This window comes from Panthera tigris, chromosome C2 (assembly GCF_018350195.1).
Source record: "Panthera tigris isolate Pti1 chromosome C2, P.tigris_Pti1_mat1.1, whole genome shotgun sequence".
Lineage (NCBI taxonomy): Eukaryota > Metazoa > Chordata > Mammalia > Carnivora > Felidae > Panthera > Panthera tigris.
In genome coordinates this window covers 113,022,637-113,048,726 of record NC_056668.1, presented here as the reverse complement: position 1 = coordinate 113,048,726, position 26,090 = coordinate 113,022,637, and the positions used below count along the sequence as shown (strand labels likewise).

At 43.2% G+C, this 26,090-nt stretch overlaps 1 long non-coding RNA gene across 3 annotated transcripts; it reads left to right on the top strand.

Moving 5' to 3' along the window:
* Positions 1–12,040: 12,040 nt before the first annotated feature.
* LOC122230684 lies at positions 12,041–25,506 on the top strand. 3 transcript variants are annotated; one of them, XR_006207722.1, is made up of 4 exons: positions 12,041–12,428; positions 22,496–22,676; positions 23,963–24,016; positions 25,238–25,506. It is a non-coding gene; the product is annotated as an uncharacterized LOC122230684 (long non-coding RNA). The 3 variants fall into 3 exon arrangements; XR_006207723.1 differs by lacking the exon at positions 12,041–12,428 and adding an exon at positions 21,506–21,593; XR_006207724.1 differs by lacking the exon at positions 22,496–22,676 and having other exon boundaries at positions 12,056–12,428.
* Positions 25,507–26,090: the final 584 nt, after the last annotated feature.

Below are 26,090 nucleotides of genomic sequence, written 5' to 3'. Positions count from 1 at the left end.
CTTTGTTTTTTAACTCAAAGATTTATTCTGTTTATAGTTACTGTAATTGACAGATATTTGGATTTTATTTCTGTTACTCTTCGTACTAATTTTTCACATAGAGTTCCTTTCTTTGACTCCATTCAGATTGAGTATTCTCAGTAATCTTCCTAAGATTTTCCCTCTCTCTTTCTCTCTTTTGGTTAGATGCATATATTTGTATTTTTATGTATTTATCCTGGTTGGAATTAACTTGTATTCTTGATTCTATGGATTGATATCTTTCATCAGTTTTAGAAAATTCTCAGCCATTTTCTTTTCAAATATTGCTTTTGCCACATTTTTCTCCTCCTCTCTTTCTAACTTTAATTTAAATTAGACCTTCTCATTGTGTTCTTTTATGTTTACTGCATTCTTTCATATCTGTGCTTCATTCTGCATATTTTCTTCTGACCTATTTCCAGTTCACTATTTTTTCCTCGGCTGTGAATAATTGACTATTAAACCCATCCATTGCATTCTTAATTTCACTGTTGTATTTTCAGTTCTAGGGTTTATATTTGTTTTTTTAATTGGCTATACAATAAGTTTTCAGTTCTTTCACCAGATAATCAATTTTGTCTTTGTCTTCTTGAATGTAGAATGCAGTTATTTTAATACTTATTCCTGATGACTCCAATAGCTATGCGGTTTCCATAAATCTTTTTCTATCACCATTATTTCTACTGATTATAGTTCATGTGGTCCTATCTTCTTGTGTACTCAGTTACCTTTGTATACCAGGCATTGTATTTGAAAAATTGCTTCTTGAAATTATTTGAAACCAAGGTAATATTCTATTTCTCCAGAGAGCATTTTGGCTTGCTTTTGCCAAGCACCTGGAGTACCTAGCATTACTGGGTTACTTGTGTGAGATCTGTAAAAGGGCTGTGAGAGACTTTTTTTAGGTTCGCTCTTAGTTCCAGGGCTAGCTCTTTGTGTCCCAGACCAAAATGTAGGGACTCACCAAAGACTTATCTGGGAAGATCATTTATTCCAACCTTTATCTCTCTAACTCTTTAAAACTAACAAGAGGGGGTACCTGGGTGGCTCAGGTGGTAAGCGTCTGACTTCACTCTGGCCACGATGTCAGTTCATGAGTTTGAGCCCTGCATCCGGCTGTGTGCTGACAGTTCAGAGCCTGGAGCCTGTTTCTGTTTCTGTGTCTCCCTCTCTCTCTCTGCTTCTCCCCCACTGTCTCTCTCTCCCAAAAATAAACATTAAAACAAACAAACAAACAAAAACTAATAAGAGTACTGATTGGCCTCCTGGCATTTCAGCTGCTTCTTCTAAATCAACAAAAATTTCAAGGCATAGGCATCACCTTTATGGGTTTTCATCGTCATCCCATTCTTGGCTGTATAAGCTCTCTCATATTTTCAGACATAACTATTTATATATAATTTATTCAGTTTTTTACTCATTTTTCTCAGTGAATGGGTTGGTCTCATTTATCTAGCTCCCCATTTCCAGATTTTGGAAGTCCAGAATTAGGGTTTTTTAAACTAATTGTTTTAACTAATTTTAAGGGAGGAAAAGCTTGGGAAAACAAAGAAATACTAAAACTTTATTTAAGTACAAAAATAAAGACATCAAAGAAAAATATAAGTTTGAAGAAATGCCCTAAAACAAATTAATTCACCTTAGGCATAGCATATTGACTAGAAACATTATTAACTCTTCCTCACCACAAATATGATGTTTGGTCCACTTAGGTATTAACCACAGTCAGAGAGAGCGGGACCCCAGGACACCTGTTCTGGTTTGACTAGACTCACCCTTGCCTGGCCCTGGGTTTTAAGGTCTCAGGATCTACAGGCAGATCTGAATATATTACCTTCCATTATCCACCCTACCCTTACCCAGTTTATATGCTAGAGCAAAAGTACTCAGGATATGTTTTTCTTATTTAGAAAGAAAGCACTTAGCTAGAGCTGTGCTTAAAGAAAATCTATTCATGAGGTAACTATATAATCCTATTTTCCCACCCACTGACTAATGCACAAGACATGTATAGTATTTGTCATTCTAATGAACAAAACACAGCTTATTGTCAATAATATTATTTGATATGGAACCACTTATCTGTTATTAGATATAAAAAAGTAGATTTTCATGCCTTTCCTTTGTATGTATAGCTAATGCACATAGATGAAAAGAACAATTAATACAATAAGGAGAGTTGGCTTTAAGTCTATATGTTTTGGGGGTTATGCTTAAGATTTAAGAAATACATGAGGTGCCTGAGTGGCTCAGTTGGTTAAGTGTCCAACTCTTGATCTCGGCTCAGATCATGATTTCACAGTTCCTGAGTTCAAGCCCTGAGTGGGGGTTTGCGCTAACAGTGTGGAATCTGCTTAGGATTCTCTCTCTGCCCCTACCCCACTCATGCTCCCTCTCTTTCAAAATAAATAAACTTTAAAAAATTTTTAAAAAAGAAAAAATTTGGTCAGTTGAACTTCATGGAAATTATGAATTTTGCTCTGTGACTCTGCTAAGAAAATGAATGGACTAGATATAGACTGGGAGAAAATATTTGCAAACCACATATTTGACAAAAGACATGTCTAGAATACGTATATATTTAAAAACTCAACAGTAACACAAAACAAAACAAAAATAATTCGATTAGAAAATGGGCAAAAGACATGAACAGACGTCTTACCGAAAATGATCTGAATGGAATTGTGCTGAGTAAAAAAAAAAAACAAAAAAACAAAAAGCCAATCTCAAAAGGTATATAACTCCATTTATGCAACATTTCAAAATGAGGAAATTATGGAGATGGTGAACAGATGATTGGTTGCCAAGCATTAGAAGATGATGGGAGAGATCGGAGGGTGAGTGTGATTATGAAGGGGTAGAATGAGAAACCTTCATGGTAATCAAATAGCTCTATATCTTGACTGTGATGGTGGGTACATGAATGTACACATGCGATAACATTACACAGAATGTGTATGCATGCATGCATGTGCGCGCGCACACACATACAAATGATGCGTATAAAACTGGTGAAATCTTGGGGCTCTTGGTGGCTCAGTCAGTTAAGCGTCAGTCTCTTGATCTCACCTCAGATCTTGATCTCAGGTTTATGAGTTCAAGCCACTTGTTGGGCTCCATGTTGGGCATGAAGCCCATTAAAAAAGCAAAAAATACAAAAACAAACAGACAAAAAACTGGTGAAATGTGACTAAGTTCGGTGAATTGTACCAATGTCAATTTCCTTGTTTTGATAATGTGTAATAGCTGTTAGCTGTTATCTTTGGGGAAAACTGGGTGAAGGGTACATACACAGGACCTCTCTATGCTACTTTTGCAACTTCCTATGAATTCAGAGTAATTTCAATATGAGAAATATTTTTAAATGCCACATTTTTGTCACTGGTCTTACTCTCCTTTCTTCAAAATCTTTACAGAAGATGCCAGCAAGTAGTAAATTGAGGTGATTTATTTTTCTACTATCTATTCTTCACAAATTGACGACAAGGACCCTGAATTGAATAGAAGTATCTACAAAATCACCTAGCAGAGGAAGAGAGGGAAAAACACCAAGAATTTGGGCTAGGGCAGGGGAGTATTGCATGCAGTCATTACTGAAAGTGATGTTTTTCTCCAGGTGTTTACTTTTTAATGATCTTAAATAGACAGGAGTGAGGGCAGCCAGACAGTGTTAGAGACGAGATACTTGCAAATGAAAGGGCAGGAGGGGGAATCTTGGGGGGCAAAAAAGAAGAGTGAAGCTAACAAAGAAGAGATTTAGGAGAGAAGAATTCACTCAAAAGACAAGGTGAGTGGAGGAGACTATAAATTCAAAAATAAAAATAACCCAAAGAGGCAGTACTTGATAAAATTACAAGCATTTTAACTTCTCATCCACCAGACAGACAGAGCTAGTCTGTGTTGTGGTTTCCATGAACCTCTGAATAGCATTTATTGAGGTGAGAGAGAGCTCAGTAGAATCCAGAAATACTTGACAATGGGTATTTACCATATAAATCTTAAAGGGAAAAATATCCTGTTTCAACAATGTTAATTGCTGCCCCATTGTCTTGTCTTTTGTTACCAAGTGAGCAAAATACAAATTGTTTGTTTGCAGTTGTTCTATGGTGTTCTGCCGATATTTGCATTACCCACAAAGGGATAATTGGATACAGACAAAAGTGAAGAAAACTTGGGCTTTCGCAACAGACAGACTGGGTTAGAATTCCAGCCCCACTACTCACTTGTATGAAGATTCAGCATCCCTGAACCTCAGCCTTTTCAGATGGAGACAGTACCACCTTCCAGTACTATTGTGAGGATTAGAAATGATGTATAAAGAAGCTGCCAGCACGGTGTCTGGCACATTGTTGGCCCGTAGCCCTTGGTAAATATCTTGGTTATATTATTATTATTATTATTATTATTATTATCATTATTATTATTATTATTATTATTATTATTATTAAGTTGTTCTTCAGTATGACACTATTCACTATAAAATGTCATTTTGTGAGCATTGCATCTTTCCTGGGCCGGTCCAAAGAAGACTAGTTACTGATGAATCACAAAGGCTTCTGTTTGAAGCAGTCTTACTTTGCAAGGCTGTCTTCAGGAATGGATCCCAAGGATAGAGTTACAGGGAGGTCTTATAACATTTATTTCCCCAGATGATAAGCCTTACATGGTAGTATTTTGTATTAATATAATAGTAGAGGGCATATAGTGCAGATCCTTTTTTCTCTTCTTGAAACCCAAAGAACATATCCATAACATAATCATAAAATAATAGATTTACCCAGAAAACTGCAGGGAGTCAAAGCCAAAATCATACATATTTTTGTCCCTCAGAAAGAAACCCAGGTTTTTCTACCTCTTGACAAAGATTCTTTGCTTGACCACACTTCTGTCAGGCTCCTGAAGCTTTTCCTAGGCCCATCTGTGCAATTCTTTACAAAATTCAGTATCAGCAAAAACCCCACTAAGTCAGTTTACCAAGGATCCCCAATCCTTCATATCTGATCACTCTGGGTGTATACTCAGCTTCCTCACCCTCCCACCTTCCCCGCAGGATATCTGGTCACCCATGCCTGTCTGCAGCGAGAATCCTGTTAGGTCAGTTGAGCCAGATCCCCCCTTTCTTCCTGATGTTTCCTTGCAGTAATTTTCCACCCACTGAGTCCCACTCTAGTCCTTGGCAATAAATTCCCACTTGCCCAGGCTGTATTCAGAATTGAGCCCAGCTCTGTGATGAGGTTTCTTTTCTCCTGTTGCAACAGTCCTGAATGAAATCAGTTTTTACTGCTTGAACAGTCTCCAGCTCTGCTTTTTCTATGACAGTCTCGTATCCCCAAGACTTGCCATAGTTCTCTGAGCCACTCAGATGTTCAATGAATTCACTAGACATGCCTAACTTCTTATGGGATTAAATGACTTATTATTACTACAAATCTTTGAGGTGGAAAGAAAGGAATAGATTCCCTGAACAAAGTAACTACGGTTGTCCCCCCCCCCCCACCAAGTTCAATATTACACTTCTAGTCATATTCATCTTCCTGTCACGAAGGGTCTGCTTGTCTTCACTGAACCCCAAGTTACTCACTGTGAGGCTCTTGTTCTTTCACTTTGTTGTTAAGACTTCTCAGATTCCCTTGTGGTCCAGAACCCAATGAACCCTGGAACATTTGGCCATCCTGAGTCTGCTGTCATGTTCCAATGACAATGGAAACATTTTATATTATAATGTTAAAAAGAGAACAGCAGGGTAAGTTTGGAAAGAACAAGTTCTCAGGGAAAGTCAGGGAAATCAAATTATCCAGGAAGATTTAATTTTCACAAAAATATTGCCTTTACCCTGAGTTCTCTCTGAGGTCTGCTCTCTATAAATGAACTCAGTCTGTGGAAGAAAAGTGCAGTGGAATTTGACAACAGTAAAAGCATGTTATTTTTAAGAATTAAAAGAAGAAATCATGACTCCAATTCTTTTCATAATCATAAATACCGATTGCCCGGACCCATAAAACTTTACAATGGGAGAGACCTCAGAGATTATAAAATCGAGTCCCGTCACTTTACTGATGATGAAACTAAAGCCTGAAGGTGTTAATGGACTTTCTCATAGTGACACAGATTCTTCGCACCAAGCTGAAGATGAAAACCCAGGACGCCTCATCTGCAGGCCAGGATCTTTACATTATCATAACAGCCACTTTAGGTCACTGAATTAGGGTTCTCCAGAGAAACAAAGCCAATAAGGACATATACACAGAAAGAGGTTTAAAAATTTTTTTAACATTTATTTATTATTGAGAGACAGAGACAGAACGTGAGCAGGGGAGGGGCAGAGAGAGAGAGAGCGAGACACAGAATCCAAAGCAGGGTCTAGGCTCTGAGCTATCAGCACAGAGCCCGATGTGAGGCTCAAACTCACAAACTGAGAGATCATGACCTGAGCTGAAGTCAGACGCTCAACCGACTGAGCCACCCAGGCACCCCAGAAAGAGGTCTATTAGGAGGATTGACTCACATGATTATGGAGATTAAGAAGTCCCATGATCTGCTGTCTGCAAGCTGAAGCCTCAGAAAAGCTGGTGGTACTGGTTCCAGTCCAAACCTGAAGTCCTAAGAATCAGGGTAGCCAATGGCATAAGTCCCAGGCCACGTCTAAAAGCCACAAAATCAGGAGCACTGAGGTACAAAGGCAGAAGAAGATGGATGTCCCAGTTCAAGCAGAGAGCAAATTTGTCCTTCCTCCTTCCTTTCTGTTCTCTTCAGGCCCTCAGCAGATCGGATAATGCCCAGCCTCAATGATGAGGTTGATCTTCTTTACTCAGTCTACTGATTCAAATGATAATTCCTTCCAGAAACATCCTTTACAGACAGACTCAGAAATAATGTTTTATCAGCGATCTGGGCATCCCTTTGCCCAATCAAGCGGATACATAAAGTTAACTGTTATAGTTACCATAGATTTTCAACTATGTCTTGTATCTCCTCTTGTATGTCCAATAAGAACCTCAGACTTAACAGAAGGGGACTTTGTTGGTTGTGTTCATCACATTCCAGAGCCTAGACTAGTTCCACACAGACAATCTGTATTCCCTACAGATACCACAGGGAGTGAATATTAGGCCTGCTCTCAGACAGATATAGATAGACAGGTTCCTATCTATTCTAGGCCTATAGATCAAACTTCGTCCAGGTAATCTTATAGCTCGTTGCCCCCATGGTGGATTAAAGATGGCCACAAATTCCCAGGTAATACTCCAATTGAGAGGTAGGTCTAAGTCCCCTTGCTCCAGAGTCCAGATAAGCTCTGTAACTGCTTTGACCAATATAATGCGGTAAAAGTGATGCAGTGCCTATTTCCAGGGTCAGGTTTGAGAAACCAGAAATTTCTGTTTGGTCTCTTTCTTTTCAGGTGCCCTGAGCCGCCATGGTGCTGGAGAAGCCATGTGGAAGTGCTGTAGTTGAGAGATCCCACTGAGTCCTGTTTTAGGGGCTCCCTGCCAAGGCACCAGACATGTGGGTGGAGCTGTCTTGGACCCTCCAGACTAGATCATCCGCCCACTGAGTACCACCCAGTGACTTTGGTTGGTGCCATATGGATCGGAATAATTGCTCAGCTGACACTGCCTAAATTCCTGATTCACAAAGCCAAGAAAGATTATAAAGTAGTTGTTGCTTTAAGCTATAAGTTGGGAGTAATTTGTTACGCAATGATAGATAAATGAAGAGGATCCAAACAAAACCCATAAACCCCTTTCCGTGCCCTTATGGAGGATCTCAATGAAGAATATGTTCGGCTGCAAATAACAGAAAACTCTATTTAGTGGCTTAAACACATAATAGAAGTCCAGAGGCAGGCATCCTGGAATGGTTGAACTTGTCCAGGAGGCCCTCAAGGGCTGGGTTCCTTCTGCCTTCCTGCTCTATCGGATGACTACAGTCTCTCCAGCCACTGCAGCAGTGTTCAAGACAGCGAGAAGAGGTGAGGGCAGAGCTGTGAGGGGACAAAGGCCTATGACATTGCCAGGCGAATCTGCTCCATCAGAAAGGTTTTTCTGGACGTTTCCTTCAGTGACTTTCCCGTGTATTTCATTGGCAAGATTTGGATCACGTGGGCCATCCCTAGCTGCAAAGGAGTCTGAGAAGCTAAGTATTTTAGCACAGCACATTGCCGCCCTCGTGATACCTGAAGTTAGGAAAGAAGAATGGGTATTAGACATTCTTCTAATCTCTATAATAGATACAGTGTGAGCGGATGCCACGGGGAATTCTTTCTGTCCTGGAGCCTCAAGCAGAAAAGGGGAGCTGCTTGCTGCAATAGCGCCTGCATTCCCATAGAGGAATGGTTGAAAGCATCGATCTCTTCAGAAGGGTAGGTGGAGGAAGCTGATCTTACCTTGAAGCTGAACTTTCCGGGCAAGTTCACTGGTTTTTACTGTTGTTGTTTTGTTTTGTTTTTTGTTTTGTTTTGGGGGTTTTTTTGGGTTTGTTTTTGGTTTTGTTTTGGTTTCGTTTTTGCTTATATCCATTTGTACGTTCATTGGGAAGGCTTAGGGAAGCCTGTGATTTTTAGTAGGGGAGCGACTCCCCTCCCCCATTGAGCACCCTTTGGAACTGACACTGTCTTCTCTGGCAGCCACTCTAGAGAATGATTTGAAATTTGCTCTTCACAAATATAAAAGGCCTTAATAACTAGGTCAACCCATACCAATCATTTCTGTACATCTTTGCATGACAAATGAACAAAGATGCAAATCCGCTTTCAATAGCACCCATATACACAAAAACTCATTACAAAAATGGAGGCTTGTCATGTTTGCAAGAAATTTTTTTTTTTTTTTTAAAACAACCTCATCTGAAATCCAAATACCTCGCAAGCACTTGAACGTGTAACATGGCCTAAATGTTAATGAAGCAATTCGGCTCACTCAGCAGGATGAGCAACAAAAGAAAGTCTTTTCAAGACACAGCTGTCAACAATTACACTTGGTGGGGTGGAGCTGGCTGATATTCAGCATCTTAAAACTCATGGAAATGTGGAGCCTATTTGACCGAAACCATTCCAGACTCCAGGGAAGACAGTAAACCCCTATTTATTTGGCAGGCCCAAGAATAGGATATTCTGGTTAGCTGGGCATCCCCACCCAGCTCAGAAATAAATGACAGATTTTTGTAAAGACCCAGAATGATACAGAAAGCTCTGAAGGATGATATAGGATCTAACCAGGCTTCTCTTGATGGGGTGATTCAGATGGCATTTCAGGGTCTGGCAAGGCCTCAATTTTACATTTCAGAATTTAAAAACATTTGAACTGATTATTTTTATAAACTGAAGTTATGGTTACTTACAGGAGAAAGCCCCCATTCTGGCTGAGGAGTGCTTCTTGGAGAATTACTCCCCGACATGTTCATGCAGGCACCTAGTGAACATGTTTGTACTGAGTGGCCCTTTGACCACAGATAATTGGGCCAGGAGCAACCCTTGACCAAAGGGAGACACTCAGATTATCTGTCCTGGCAAGTTGAAAATCGGAATACGGGGAAAATCCCTGCAGTCTCTCCTGGTTGCCTGTAATCAAAGATAGGAGAACTTGGGATGTAGGGAGTGACTGTTTTCCGCCTTGTGCATAGAGACACAAAGAGCCAGATGGGAGAGAAAGAAGCAGCAGGAGTTAATTATGCTGAATGAAGAAAGACGAGAGGGGTGCCTGGGTGGTTCAGTTGGTTAAGCATCTGACCCCGATTTCAGCTCAGGTCGATCTCACGGTGGTTTGTGAGTTCAAGCCCCACATCAGGTGTTGACAGCAGAGTCTGCTGGATACTCTGTCTCTCTCTCTTTCCGCCCCTCCCTTGTGCGCGCTTTCTCTCTCACTCTCTCTCTAAATAATAAACAAACATGTTGAAAAAAAAGAAAAAAGAAAAAAAGAAAGACTAGAAACCACGTAGCCCCAGGAAGAGATCGCCCAGAGTGCCGGTCTCAGTTCCTGACAGGCTACAGATCCTGGTTCTTTCCCCAGCCCCCATGAGGCCTGACTCGACTGCTTCCCCCCTAATCCTCCCCCTCTCTCCCTCCCATTTTATAGAGAGTCTTTCTGCCACATTGGCCTAAGACTTAGTATTTGTGTAATTGTGAAAAATTTCTAACCTCCACAAAAGAAGAGGGCATAATTAAAAACAAAAACACCCATATTGCCATCGCCCAGATTGAACAATTGTCAAGATTTTGCCACATTTATTTCATTTATTTTTTTTCTTTCCCCAAGTATTTAAAAACGGATCTCAAAAGTCACGTTATTTCACTCCCACACACGTCGGTGTGTTTCCCGAAACACACAAAAAATATGTAATTCCAACACTTCTATGCTGTAAAATCAGAAAAGGGACAGCGAAGGATGGAGTTGAGCAAAACGAGGGGGAGGAGGGGAAAGAGCAGTGGGGGAGGGGTGGGCAGAAGGGGAGGTGGAAAGGACTGGCCAAAAGCAGCGTCCTCAAGAGCTGCTGGATTGAGGATGAGGGGGAGAGTTTGGGGTTGAGCTAGCTGGGGCCGGGGGAGACGCTGAGGTTCATCAAAACAGGAAGAAGAGACAAGGAGGTACTAGAAAGATGATTAAGGATTATATTTGATTACCCTTACATTCCTTCAACAGAGTCGAATAAAAACTGAATTTTTAAAACCGATTTTTTTTCATATTTAAATGTTAAAAATATGACTCTATTCTCAGTTTGAATCATGTGTCACTTGGCTCCACCGAGGTACATGAAATGTGTTAGTTTATCTTATAGAGAAAATGGAACCCATGATTCCCCCTCAATATTGCAGGCATCTTAGAGTGTTTTTCTTAAGATTCTCTCACAGTGGGCCAGGCACTGCTCTCACTCCTTCACATGAACTAATTGGTTGAAATTAACAGTAACTTTACGATTTAGGGGCTCTTAGTATCCCCATGTTATGCCTGGGAATACTACAGCTTAGAGAGGTTTAAACGTCTTGTCCAAGGTCACCGCTTGTGGGGCAGAGCCGGGTACTGAGCCCTTGTCTATCTCCTGCCGAAGCGTGGCTCTCGGCTGTTCCTCTAGACCAATAGTTAGGAGGCTCCTCTAGACCAATAGTTAGGAGGCTGAGAACGCCCAGTCATGGGTGGGATGCCCTTGTGATACGTGCAGAGCATTCCCAGTGCTGTGAGAAATGCCACATGAAATGCCACATGAGAAATGCTGTGAGAAATACATGTGTGCTCTCTTTTCTCAGGGTCCTGCAGGGGTTTCTGGCTTTATAAATTCCTGTAAAAATGCAAAGTCTTCCTGGGAAGGCAGAGCCACTGAGGTGAACCACTGCTCATGAACGTGATGAGTTGGAAAGGAATGGCCTTGGTCTGTTTGGGCTGCTGTAACAAATTACCATACGCTGGGTGGCTTGTAAACAACAGAAAGTTATTTCTTATGACTCCGGGGGCTGAAAGCCTGACATCAGGGTGCCAACACGATTGGGTTCTGGTGACAGCCCTATTTGGGGTTGTAGACAAGCTACTTCTTGCTGTATCCACACATGGTAGAGCCGGGGCCTCTTTAATAAGAGCACTAATTCCATTCATGAGGTCTCCACTCCCAGGCCTAAGTACCTTCCATTTCCCAACTCCATCATATTGTAGGTTAGGATTTCAACATGTGAATGTTAGGGGGACACAGACATTCGGTCTACAGCAGGAATGAAGTGATTAGCAGCAGGAACTCTGGATTCAGAGAAACCTGGTCTCAAGTCCTGTGTTTGCCCTTACCAGGTCTGGGCCCTTGGGCAAACTGCGTAATTTCTCCAGGTCTCAATCTTCTCCCAAGTGGTAATTACAGGATTACAAAGAGTGGAGAAGGCAGAGGATGAGGGAGGAATGAAATAAGCGGTTTATAAACACTAAGAGGGGGAAATAACAGGGAAAGGCAACAAGGTCAAAACTAAGTTTCTCATGTTGGGCTGGTGACGTTGGCCTTTTGTTCTGCCTTATTTCAGAGCCTCCAGTCTAGGTCATAGTTTCTGAAGAGTGCCCTTGACATTGATGTCTAGCCCTTTGGACTAGACTTTTGTGGGTGGAAGGCACCTGCTGGCAGGTAGAGGTGTGGCCTAGTGGAATCATGCCTGGAGCTAGAACCATCTACTAACAGAACAACAGCTCATTGTGAGCTATAAAGGGTCAAGAATGCACACTGCCCTCCTCCTCATTGCTCAACATTGTAAACACAGCCAGGCCCTCTGCACTGCACAAGAGTGACCGACGACCCAGCTGGGGCTTTTCCTGCTAGCACTGGAACCACCCGGGGCAGACTGGGATACACTGGCCATCCTACCCACACAGCTCCAGGCTCCAGGCTCCCGGAGGCCAGGGTAGGGGAGTCTTCATGAAGTCACCTGTGTGGATGACGCCCCCTGTGTAAGTACACACCCTTCCCCTTTGGGGGATTTTTCAGGTTCAATTATTATAGACAGTTTGTACTCTCAAAGGTGAACTCCAAGTGCCTCCACAAATGAGAAAAGGCTAGAGAAATAAAGTTATTTGGGCTCTATTTGGAGAAAAGGTCAATCTTTTTTGGCTCTAAAAATAAATAAGAAAATTACTTGGTCTCCATTTGAAAAATGAGGCCAGCTTTTCTCCCAAACCATTTATTCCCCCAACATTTTCACACACATGGAAAAAGCAAACTAGTACAAAAACAACCACATACACTCCACCTAGTTTTTAACAATTGTTAGCATATTGCCATATTTGTGTGCTCTCCCCCACCCCTAGAGCATGGCTCGTGTGTTCACTTGTGTGCTCTCTCTCTCTCTCTCACTTCTGCTAAATATCCTATAATACACAGGACAGCCCCCACAACAAAGGATTACCTGGTCCAAAGTGTCAATAGTGTTGAGGCTGAGAAACTCCTTTATATGAATCTGTGTCCAGAGTCCAATAGAACCATTATATTTTAAGGTCAGAATACTTTCTAAAGTGTACTTCTTGGGGCACCTCCGTGGCTCAGTAGGTTAAGCGTCTGACTCTTGATTTCGGCTCAGATCGCGATCTTGAGGTTCGTGGGATTGAGCCCCTCATTGGGCTCTGTGCTGACAGTGCAGAGACTGCTTGAAACTGTCTCTCTCTCTCTCTGTCTCTGTCTCTAAGCCCATCCCCTGCTCATATTCTATCTCTCTCCCTCTCTCAAAATAAATATTTAATAAATAAAATGTAATTCTTCGCTACCTATTTTCATGACTCTATGACAGTCTTGCATCACATCAAACTTTATATTGACTAAACCTTCCTCTACACAGAATGGTCTGATCACCTTCTTCCTCATCTTACACAGTGCCATTGATTCTTTGAATGCAAATGAATACTTCGTTTGTTTTGTTAAATTCCACATTGCCGATTTCATTTAGTGGGAAGTGTTTTCCAAGTAGGATACAAGTTGTCCTCCTAGCTTTGAATAAACTATAAATAACTAGATAAACAACTTTATGATACCTTTGTTAAAATTGTTGATAGAAAATCATTGCCCAGTACTCAGCCATCAAAAAGAATGAAATCTTGCCATTGGAAATGACGTGGATGGAGCTAGGATGTATTATGCTAAGTAAAATAAGTCAATTGGAGAAAGACAAATACCATACGATTTCACCCATATGTGGAATTTAAGAAACAAAACAGATGAACATATGGGAAGAGGGGGAAGAAAAGAAGGGGAAACTAACCACAAGAGACTCTTAATGATAGAGACAAACTGATGAAGGGATCAATTGATGTGGGTGGGAGATGGACTAGATGGGTGATGGGTACTAAAAAGGGCAATTGTTGGGATGAGCACTTGGTGTTGTATGTAGGTGATGAATCACTCAAATCTACTCCTGAAACCAATATTGTACTGTATGTTAACTAATATTTAAATAAATAGATAGATAGATAGATAGATAGATAAGAAAATCATTGACCAGAAAAGAGCCAAGTTTGGGTGTTTTGTGGCACATCGAAAAATAACCATCAGCTGGACACAGAAATTAACCATTATGTCACATGTGTTATGTTCAACCAGAAATGACTTAGGAAAACTCTCATCCAAATGATCACACCTCACTGGCAATGATATCTGGTATAGACTAAATTGTACTCCCTACCCCCATTCATATGTTGAAACCCTAACCCCCAATGTGATGATATTTGGAGATGAAGCCTGTGGGAGGTGCTAAGACCTGAATGTTCCTGTGCCCTCCCCCAAATTCATATGTTGAAGTCCTACCCCCCAAGGTAATGGTGTTAGGAGGTAGGGCCTTTGGGAGGTAATTAGGTCATGAGGGCAGAGCCTTCATGAAGGGGATTTGTGCCTTTATAAACAAGGTCTGAGAGAGCTCCCTTACTCCCTCTATCGTGTGAAAACACAGTAAGTTGGCAGTCTGCAGCCCAGAAAAAGGCCCTCACCAGGACCGGACCTTGCTGGCATCCTGATCTTGGCCTTCCAGCCTCCAGAACCATGAGAAATAACTTTCTGCTCTTTATAAGTCACCCAGTTTGTGGTATTTTTGTGATAGCAGTGGGAACAGGTTAAGATAGGAAGTAATTAGGTTTAGATGAGCTCATGAAGGTGGGGTTCTCATGAAGGATTAATGCCCATGTTATTTAAGAAAAAATTTTTTTGGATTTTTTTTTATTTGAGAGAGCAGGGAGAGGGGCAGAGAGGGAGAGAATCTCAAGCGGGCTCTGCACTGAGTGTATCATTCTGTTAAGAAATATACAAGACGCATCTAATTTTAAAGATGTTGAAATGTAGGAAATGTATGATTCGTAACTGAGGACCCTATGGCCCTGGGTACAAGAAGGGACCCTCCCGGTGGCTCTAGGAAGGAGAAAGAATCAAGCATTTCCAGATCATGGTACTGGTCCTAAAACTGAAAGTCCCTGTCTTACTCTGGGTTCCTTTCCCAAGGTTCACATTAAGAGAGCAGCTCTTTCCTCAGTGGTGCCAAACGGAGCGGAGATCCCTTTGCTATCCCCATCTGCTGGGGAAAAGATTGTTGCTCAGCAATGAAAGTACTGCCCAATGAGGTTTCAACAAACATAAAGATGTTATGAGATTTGTCTGTGTCTGACCAGTGAATTTCATGAAATAGGGCCCTTCTCATTGCCGGCTTGAAGCCAAAGTGTTCCCTTACAGATAGACTACAAAAGAACAGGTCTGCAAATCCAAGAGACGAGATGATTCATAATGAATGGAAACCAGCACAGGACTCAAATATATTGCACACTTTCCAGGACAAGTCCACACCAGAACGGAGGGCTGAATATTCTCCCCCGGATCCCATTAGGCAGGCACGCACACTAAAATCCAGCATCCAGATTAACTGAACATCAGAAGCTTTCTGTCCTGTGGGGGTTGCACATCCTGGCAGTGGATTCACTCTGGTGGTATTGGGGAAGCAGTGAGGTTTTTCTGACACCTAGTTAAAAACCCACTCGGGATTCTGAGGCCCTGAGGTGCCAAGGGAGGCTGTGGGCTTGCTGGAGAACTGCTCTATTCTCAGTCTCCCTGTAGAGGTCCTATGCAGCTGGGATCCCAGCAGGAAACCCTCCAGTGGAAGCAGTGGGGTGCTGGGCTCCCAGGGCTGGAAGCCGGTGACCTTTGAGCATTTCTCCTTTCAGAGTCTCTCACGGGAGGATCTAACTGGTGCTCTTTTACTGTGCCCAGGCTGAACCCACGGACCTTCCTTCTGCACACTCAGCCCCCCTGCCCACTCTCCCTGCAAGTGGGGGCGGTCACACTTCTCAGGCCCTCAGTTTGGGTGGAGATGCTCTCACTCAGTGCCTTCTGCTTTTCGTCTGGGAAGCATGCTGCATATCACCACTGCACCCTTTGGGGCAGCAGAAATGAGCATCAGTGATCCCTGTACACCAAGCCAGGCATCTTGGTAACTAGCCAGAGTGACCTTGTCACCCACAACATTTACAGCTACGGAAAACCAGAAAAACGTGGGCAGGCGGCTCCACTGACTTCCTGTGCTTCCAGAACTCTGGCGCACCCCGCTGGGCCTCACAGCTTTGCCCCCACACATGGCTCTGCTGGGAAGCTGCCTATGCAAGGAGAGGGACACTCTGCAGTGTCCTTTTTCTTGGCCATCGCCACTGGAGGGCTTTGCATTTTTAATTTCAATATTGTCATCTTGCCAAACAAGCAAAAAAAAAAAAAAAAAAAAAAAAAAAACCAGACACAAAAAAACCCTTATACCCGGGGCGCCTGGGTGGCTTGGTCAGTTAAGCGTCCCACTTCCGCTCAAGTCATGATCTCACGGTCAGTGAGTTCGAGCCCCGAGTCAGGCTCTGTGCTGACAGCTCAGAGCCTGGAGCTTGTTTCAGATTCTGTGTCTCCCTCTCTCTCTGCCCCTCCCCTGTTCATGCTCTGTCTCTCTCTGTCTCAAAAATAAATAAATGTTAAAAAAAAAAAAAGATACGAAAAAAAAACCCCTTATACCCAATGTACCTTTTTGCAGCATGACCACCCCAAAAAACCAACCCAGGAGGGCACAGGAAGTGAGCACCACCAAGTAATAATAGCACCTGGATGTTCTGCAGCAGTCCCAGCAGCACCTTCCCGTGGGAGCCATTTAGGAAATTTGTGGGGGAGCTTGGGATTGCACCATGACTTGGAAAGGGGGCTCCTGGCTTTTAGGAGATGGGCTCCCATCTCCACCAAGAATTTTTCTGCATCCTGGATAACTTGTAGATGTCCCACCGGACAGCTGTGTAAATGAGAAAGCTGTTTACAGTTATGGGTGTATAAAACACAACTTGAATTACAAGGTGCCTTTTGTGAGGTTTTAATATATACTGACATTTTGGGAAATGCAGCTAGCCTACAAACGGACAGAAGATTGTACTTTGTTTCATACAAAATTTTACCAGGGATTTTTCACTAGTTTGGAAAATTTTGGCCAGTCTGCATTTGCACCCGTGACATTCTCTATGGTTCTATACACAGGTGCAAACATCTGGCTCTCTCATATGTCTTCTTGTGTGATTAGGACTGGGCACTCACTTGTTGAAATACATACATTATTCTCCTTTTACTTCTTATAGTATAGTTCAGACATTATGTTGAACTTCTGATATGAGGTATATAAGCAGACTATGTTATCTCTGAATTTTATTTCAAGATGGAAAAGGGGATATTACTTCCAGGGTGGTGTAACAGATTTCCACAGATGTAGTGGTTTAAAACATCTAACAGGGTGGTAGTTTGAGAGAACGTAATATTTCACTTTCTTGTAAAGATTGGATCCACCTGAGATAATCTTTTTTATTAACTCACAATCAATTGATTAGTCATCTAATTATGGGAGGGACATCCATCCCATAATATTTAGTGGTCCTGCCCACACCCTGTGGGAGGGGATTAAAGGGGTGTGTACCTAGCGGGGTTGGGGAAACTCAGATTTCTGCCTGCCACTGGCTGTAAACAATTATCTGTTGTAAGAAGGGGACTTTGGCTCTCATAGAACTGAGGAACATCGCATACCATGAAACGGAGTTTTCCACATACATTTATCTTATTTAAGCCTCAAAATCACCTATGGATGTAGATATAATTTTTCTGGTGACTCTCCCCATAGCCACTGTGAATTACCACCTGGGCTGACTTAAAAAATGCATAGGGCACTAGTGCAGCAGGATTGAAAAAGAAAAGGAAAATTTAAGCTTCAATAAACTTACGTGGAATTTGCAAAGTCTAAAAGGTTAGGAGAAATAAAGCTATTATAATGCTAGTATACCTAAAAGGTTTTTTTTGTTTTAGTATTTTGGAATTTTTAATTAAAAAATTTTTTAATGTTTTTTTACTTTTGACAGAGAGAGAGAGAGAGAGAGAGAGAGAGAGCGAGCATGAGAGAGGGAGGGGCAGAGAGAGAAAGAGACATAGAATCTGAAGCAGGCTCCAGGCTCCAAGTTGTCAGCAATGAGCCTGACGCAGGGCTCGAACTCGCAAACCGCGAGATCATGACCTGAGCCCAAGTCAGACGCTCAACTGACTGAGCCACCCAGGCACCCCGCCAGGCACTGTTTTAGAGAACTTGACAGAAATTAACAAAACTAACAATGAGGTGAGTAGTACTGCGTCCATTTCACAGGTGGGAAATGGAGCAAGGGGACTCAGTATCAAAGTGACTATCAAAGTGACTATCAAAGTGGGAGTTGGAGCCAAGCAATCCTAGTCCGAGCCTACCCTCTCATGCACTTCACTGAGCTGCTCCCAGGTGAGAAAACCAACACTCCGCCAGGATTTGTCCAAGGTGACAAGACTTGCCCAAGGTCACTCTCTTAGTAAATGGCCCAGAAAATGCAACCTCTAGAGCCCATGTTCATATATTTACCCTTCGGAGCTCTCTGGTTTTGGTTTTGTGCTGTTATTATTGTGGTGAAACATATATAACATAAAATTTACCATTTGAACCATTTTTTTAATGTTTATTTTTAAAAGAGAGAGAGAGAGAGAGCACAAACAGGGGAAGGGCAGAGAGATAGAGACACAGAATCCAAAGCAGGCTCCAGGCTCTGAGCTGTCAGCACAGAGCCCGACGTGGGGCTCGAACTCGTGAACCATGAGATCATGACCTGAGCTGAAGTCAGACACTTAACCGATTGAGCCACCCAGGCACCCCTGAGTCCCTGTTTTTAATTCTTTGGGATATATACTTAGGAGTGGAATTACTGGGCCATATGATAATTGTATGTTTAGCTTTTTGAGGAGTTGCCAAATTGTTTTCTACGGTATCCATACAATTTTACATCCCACTAGCGATGTTAAAGGGTTCTGATTTCTCCACATCCTCAGCCACAGTTGTCACTTCTCGTTTATTTTGACAATAGTCATCTGAGTAGGTGTGAAATGGCATCTCAGTGTAGTTTGGATTTACATTTCCTTAAGGAGTAACGACGGTGAGCATCTTTTCAGGTGCTTATTGGACATTTGTATGGCCTATTCAAGTCCTTTTCCCATTTTGTAATGGGGTCATTTGCCTTTTTATTGCATTCTGGGAATTCTTTATATTCTCCAGAGATTGCTTGACTGATAGTTGCTAATCCTCGGTCACTCACCTGTCAGGTAGTCTTAGAGATCCAGGTGGAGACAAACATGACTTTAATAGAAGACATGAACCTGGATGCAGAAGAGAGCAGGAGACCAGGAGGGAACCGAAAGAAAAGTCATCTACCATTCCGTACCCACCTACCCTGCTCTAACAGCGGTCACCCTGTACCATTGAGAAAAATCTTTGCATTCTGTTTCTCAGTGCTTATTGAGTGTTACCCCCAGCACAGAAACTCTGTGAACCTGTGTGGCACAAGGATGGAGACACCCCCCCCCCCCCATGATTCCCTGCCTTCCATCTCCAACCACAGCTGCAGCAGAGGGGCGGGGATTGGAGGAGGAAGGGGTATGTGGGTGGGAGAGGGAAGATCAGAGCATCTATGATATGGGAGGGTGCTTCCTCTCAGATGGAAGATCCAGGGGGTGAGGAGTGACACCTGAGAGAGAGAGACAGCGAGAGAGGGAGAGGGAGAGAGAGGAGAGTTTATGGGAGAAGTGACAGCTGGATGGAGGTGTAAGAAGGAAAACCACGAGAGGATGGGGGGAAAGTACCAGAAAGGGGCAAGCAGGTGTAGCCAGATTAGGGGAGAAATGTTCCCAGATGAGTGCTGCAGACCTCCGTGTTTCAGTGACAACACTTCTAAATTCACCCCCCCCCCAAACCGTACTCCCTCACACTCCCTCTTCTCTGGCTCCTGGAAAGCTTGGCTTGTCGTGAGCAATGAACATTCCAACTTCCTTAATCGTTTATTCATCAGGCCACAGATGGGGGCTGAGAGGAGAAGGCAAACACTTATTTTCACCACAAGAAGTGAGCCAGGCTGCCAGCCCCTGATTCTCAGCAGCCAGGGACACAGTGGGGACAGGGCGACAGAGAGAGAGGGCAAGTTTCCTTATATCCAAGCAACACCTGCTCTGCAGAGGGGAAGCCGCTGACAGAGGCGTGGAGCTGATCCCAGCTTACCTGCCGGTGTGGTGTACCTAGAAGAAACTCCTGGGAATGGAGCGGGGAAGGGCAGCAATCCCTTCCCAAGACCTCTTCCTTACATAGAGCTCACCAACAGCTGGAGGAGGGGACCCCAACTTCAACACAGTCTCTGGCTTCTGAGTGACCCTTTGCAAATGGCTGGCGTGCAGTCTACCACGTGGCATGTATAGGCAGGCTATCCCAGTGAGCTGGAAACAAAATCTTGGCCCAAATCCTCCTGCCCGCAGCACCCTGCAGCCAAGGTGCAGCTGACCGCCATTAGTCCCCCAACAGCCTTTGCAGCGAGCAGGGCGGGGTGGAGGCAATGCAGGAGCCTCTGGGCAAAGAACCCGGGCGGTGAGAAAATGTTCAGGTTTCCATAATGAAATCAGATGTGCTTTAAGAAAAGAGCTCCAAAGCGATGATTAAATTGAGGGAAACAGGCATAGCTGTTTACTGATGTTCCCATTCACACAACTGTGTGGGTATGATTCTGTGACGATGGCTAATTTTGTAGCTGCCTGAACAGGTGTGCAGAATAACAGTATGGGGAAGGATATAATTTACGTGTTTACTATTGCCAGCTACTGCTCGGAGTATTTTTACAATACTGACTCAGTTTACTATACAAGTCATTACCCTGTGGGGAGACTGAGCCATCACTCAGAAGGCAGGAGGATGAGCTGACCTGGGAAGGCCCAGGATAGAGAAACGAAGTCCGGCTGCCAGAAGGAGGGGGCGGTGACCAGGCTGGTGGTGGAGCATGGTGCCCGGACGGAGGTGGCATCTGGAAGAGGCCCCATCAGCAGACAGGTGGCACAGTGGCTCTCCCCTGGCCAATCCACATGGCACCAGCTGGCCTCTGAGAAGACTACGCCAGGCCACAGGGTAGGCAAGCGATCAGAAGGAAAAGAGCTTTGTGCCTCTTCTCCACTGCCCCCCACCCCCTGTGCCTAGCATGGAATCTGGCACATAGTAGGCCTCAATATATACTTGTCCAACGAAGGAGTGAATGAATGAATGTGAAGGAGATGCTAAGGAGAATGAAGCAATGCTCCTGTCCTAAAAGGATGGGAAAACCAGCACATAATCCAGCTGGAGCCTCAGAGAGACAGAACAAGTGTGGGTGTTTGGGGGAATGTGGTGGGTAGCTTCTATGACCTCTGCCTCCCATGCTTCATGTCCTTGTGTAATTTCTTCCCCTGGAGCATGGGCTGGACTTGATGAAATAGATTTAGACTAAAAGGATGGGACATCACTCCCAAGATCAGGTTGCAAATCTAGTGGCTTCTATCTTAGAAGCTTTTTCTCTCTCTTGCTTGCTCACTCTGAAGGGAAGATAGCTGCCATGTTGGAAAAGTGCACTATGGAAAGAGTCATATGGCAAGGAACTGGGGGAAGTCTCCAGCCAAAAGCCAGTCAGGAATTGAGGTCCTCAGTCCAATAGCCTACAAAGAACGAAATCCTCCCAACAGCCATGAAGTGAACTTACAAACTGATCCTCCCTGAGTCAAGTCTTCAGGTGAGACCACAGTCCCCAGCCAACAGCTTGACCGCGACCTCATGAGGCATCTGCAGCCAGAGGCACCCAGCTGGGCCCCACCTGATTCCTGACACACAGTAACTATGAGGTGGTAAATGTCTGTTATTTTAAGCTGCTAAACTATGGGGTAATCTGTTACTCAGTGAGGAGCCACAAACAAATGAGAGGTACAAAGCTACAACTGATGAGTATCAGAACAAGCCCACTCACAAAGTTGGATTCATGCTGACTTACAGAAGTATTGTAACAGTGCTTCAGAAACGCAGAATTCTTGACCTATGGATGAGAAAGGACTATGCATGAGGATAGGAAGCATAGGTTATCCCAACATGAGAAGCTTAATATCCAAATGAGTGCCATTCCTTTCAAAATAGTCTGCTTGGGTGACTGTACATTTACTCTAGTGAGAGTTGTTCCAACCACATCTGGAATAACTCTTAGATATTCCACTTTGAACAGTAAAGAGGTTGGTGGCCACATCTCAAAAGTAACATATCCTTGAGGACAGGAACCCTAAAACATCTTCTTCCTGTGGCTGTGGCTAACCTTGGTGAGCTCCAAAATAGCTTGGCCCTGGGTGCAAAGTCAGTGGAGGGCACTCTGATGCCATGGCACTCTGTGCCATGGCTCAATGATCTTCTGCTCCCTGAGGAGCTGGCTGAGCAGGATGCGAGTGGAGAAGACTCCTAGAGTTCAATGTAAAAGAGTTTCCCACAGTGGTTTATAGTGGGGTTTTGTGAATGGGTTACCAGTGTGCCCAACACCCCAATTTTCTTAAGCCTCCAGCTCGAGAGGCTGGGGCATCACCAGTGACATCTGTGTTGGTTGCTGTGCATGGTTGAGCTGAAGGCAGTTAAAGAGGTGTCCTCCCACCCTCGCAGCTACACCCCCCGCAGAGAGCACAGTGCCTGTCTGGATGAGGAACCCAAGAAGCAAGAATGAAGCCCCAGGGGTAGCCAATGGAGAAGGAGGAGACAAAAAGCCCCAGCTCCTGGGTCACGGCTCCCTAATACATGTCTTCGTATCCCTGGGATACTTCTGGCCATCTACAGCAAGGGCAAGGTGAGCCCTCTAATGACACATGTGCCCTCTGCAAATTACAGCCCTTATTTTGAAATATTTGATCTGAAAACATTCCACTGAATTCATAATCTACCAGAAATGCAACATTCCCTTTGTCAATGGAAGAAGAGGAAGAGCAGTTGCGTTCTCTTTTGTCACAAGGGTCAATTTGAATGGCTGTAAAGCTGGCCTTAAAATTTTTATCACCTTCTGTTGCAAACAAAGTCATTGACAGTGACTGTCAAAATTCTGCAGAGGTTATGATTAAAAAGTCTTGAGGAATCATTGCAAGGAGCCATTTTAAGCATAAAAACCCAATTTAAAAAATTCTGGTGATGAAAGCAAACTCAAGCTTCTCATTAAAAGTGTTAAAAGATTTTATTTGGAAGTTTCATACAAATTCAATACTTATGTAATATAAGGTGATGCCTCCAGATACCCTTAGTTTCTAGCTTCTTATACAGAGTATACAAGTTGTTGGGAAGCATTGGGACAGTATAAGCCCACTTCCCCAGGGTCCATACAAGTTCAGACCCAGCTTCAGAGGAGTCAGGGTGAGTAGAGACTCCCCCCTGCCCCCAGGCTTCTCTTTAGCTGTGTGGGAACCAGGGAGAGGCTAAGAGAGCATTGTACAGAGACAACTAGAGCCTCTAACCTCCACTCTCATCAGAGAGCTGCAGTCCCAACACCGAGGCTAGATTCTGCTCATTCCTCCCTCTTTGTCTTGGAATAGTAGCCCATGATGGAGGTGGGGAGTCTTTATCAACTCTGAAGGTGGATTAATTTCCAGAAAAACTTTGAGTCACCCAAGACTAAATTCACTTGCATAAAACACATTTTAAGATGGCTAATAACATTTGGAGTCCCAAAGAAGCATGACATAAGTCAATTAAAAAAAATTTTTTTTTTCCTAAATGGACTCAGAGGGCAATTTCCTAAGCCAAATGCTTTGATGCCTGCAATAATCATATTGGTTCCTGTGGTTTGCAGGAAAGACATCAATTAGATATATAACGTCTAAGATGTTTAATTAAAATCATTCACACTGCTTTATAGCTATGCCTCTTAGGATATGCAAAACAAATTCTCTAAATAGAGGCTTCCAAGAGGCAACCGAAATAGTTTTACTATTGTTTCTAATGAATTTCTAACCATTGAATTTATAACTCATTAATGGCACTGATCATTTAGAGTTTTATCTTCATAAAAAAGTGGAAATGACAGCTTCAGTTAAGAATCACTGCAAAACATTGGCACTGCTATTAATTTATTTCTATTCATTTTAGGCTAAAGGTAATGTGCTCAGGAGACAGTTGCAATTCATAAGAAAAGGAATGAAGGTAAATGAGTGCAGATGTGAAAGCGTGGGGGCAGTCCCTCTTAACAAAGCAAAAATCCAAGAAGGACATGGATTTTTTTCCTAGTACTCCAGAGCAAATTTGGGATTTTTCCATCATTTTGCTCACTGCTTGTTCCATTTTTTCCCACTTGTTTTAAATATGTTTATTTATGTGCTGTTAATTGTGAAAATAATGTATGCTTCTATCAAAAAAATCAGAATAGTGCAAAGTAAGGGATGAAAGTGCCCCAGCAATTTATTTTTTATATAGAACATGATTAATTAAAGATTTGACACCCTCCCCCTGTTTTTACTCTACAATTCTGTTTTCTCTCACCTTCTCTCTGTTCTGCTCCCCAGGGGCTCCTACTCCTCCCACTTTGGCTTTCCCTCCAGATTCCTCTTGTGGGTTCAATCCCACAAGAGGGGGGGGTCTTTCTTGCTGCCGGTGGCTCTTTTAAGCCCCACTCCCTGCACCACTTGCTCCCTCTTGTGGCTGTAGAAGGTCACTACACACCACTGAGCAGCAGGTCTCTTCCAGAAGGCCTGACTGACCCTGGAAGGAAGAGCAGTTCCCCCATAGGTAGCTGAACAATTCTGCACGTTGTCAGGAGTCAGTCAAGATTCTACCTTCTAACTCTAAAGACATTCCCAGAGAGCAGTTTGCATCTCGTAATAAATGTGAGGGTTCCTCTCACCCCCTCAGGATTTCTCAGGTTCTCCCGTGTGTGAAGGTTTCCAGGAAGTATCAAAAAAGCATATCCTGAACTCTGTGTTGCTTAATTGAAATTTGCTGAGAGAACTTAAATATTCTCAAAGATATACATATATATGTACATAGGTATATCTATATGGTGATGGATGTTATATATGTACATATATGTATATATATATATATATGGTGATGGATATGTTAATTAACTAGATGGAGAGCGTCTTTTCATAATGTATACACATACCAAATCACCACGATGTACATTTAAAATATTTTACAATTTGATATGTCAATTATATATCCGTATAGCTGGGGGAAAAAGAGCAAAGTCTGCTGAAGCAGAGGGCTGAAGTTTGTGTGTGTGTGTGTGTGTGTGTGTGTGTGTGTGTGTGTGTGTTGTGTGCAAATGTAGCTGGGAGGAGAGACAAAGGGGCGTTGACAAAGGCTACGGCATATCTTTACAGGTCTTCTGGGGGGGATTCTAAAATGCATTTCCTTCACATACAGATATTCAGCAATCAGAATATGCCAGCATTGGGGACACCGAAATGAACCAGATATGTTCCTGGTACCAAGGCATTCGTTTACAGCTAATGGGAGAGACAGTTTATAGGAACTGTTGGCCTAGGAGCAAACACTGAATGTCACAGAATCAGAAGATGTGAGATTGAGCCTCTCCTCCACCACTTCGCAGCTTTGTGACCTTCAAACTAGTCACTTAACCTGAGTCTCAATTTTCTTCATCTGTGAAATGAAGACAAAAATAACCCCCCTCATTTTTCTTCACTGGGTTATTAGGAGGGTCAGCTGAACTAATATGCGAACGTGCTCTGAAAACCCCCTCCAAATGCAGGGAGATATTATTTTCAATATAATTTGAGAGGGGGGGGGGCTACCAAAAGCTGTATTTCTCAAAATAACCTTCCTACAACTTGTGCCTAAGATTCTTACCCCAGGAGTCACCGTTTAAGGGACTTTCAAGGGACTGTTGGAGGGGTTTTCCTAAGTGGGCTAGGCATGGGTACCTGGAAGGCACAGAGGTAACCCGTAGCAGCCTCTCTGTCAGACTAACTCATCCGCGGATTCCATCTGCTGGCATCCCAGTGGAAAGTCTCATGTAGAAACTGGCCTGGTGACTCACCCCGCATAGCAAGGCAGGGTTCTAGCTCCCTAGCTGCAACTCCTCAGCATTGTGTCACCCAGTGACTCCAACACCAACATCACCTGGTGTCTACCATGTCTCTCTTTCCCCAAGAGTTTCCACACACCATCCCCATTTGGGCTGGGTCATTTTTTTTTGGGTATTGCTGCTGCTGCCATTGTGAGGTAACCCACTTAGCTCAGTTCTGATACAAGTTTG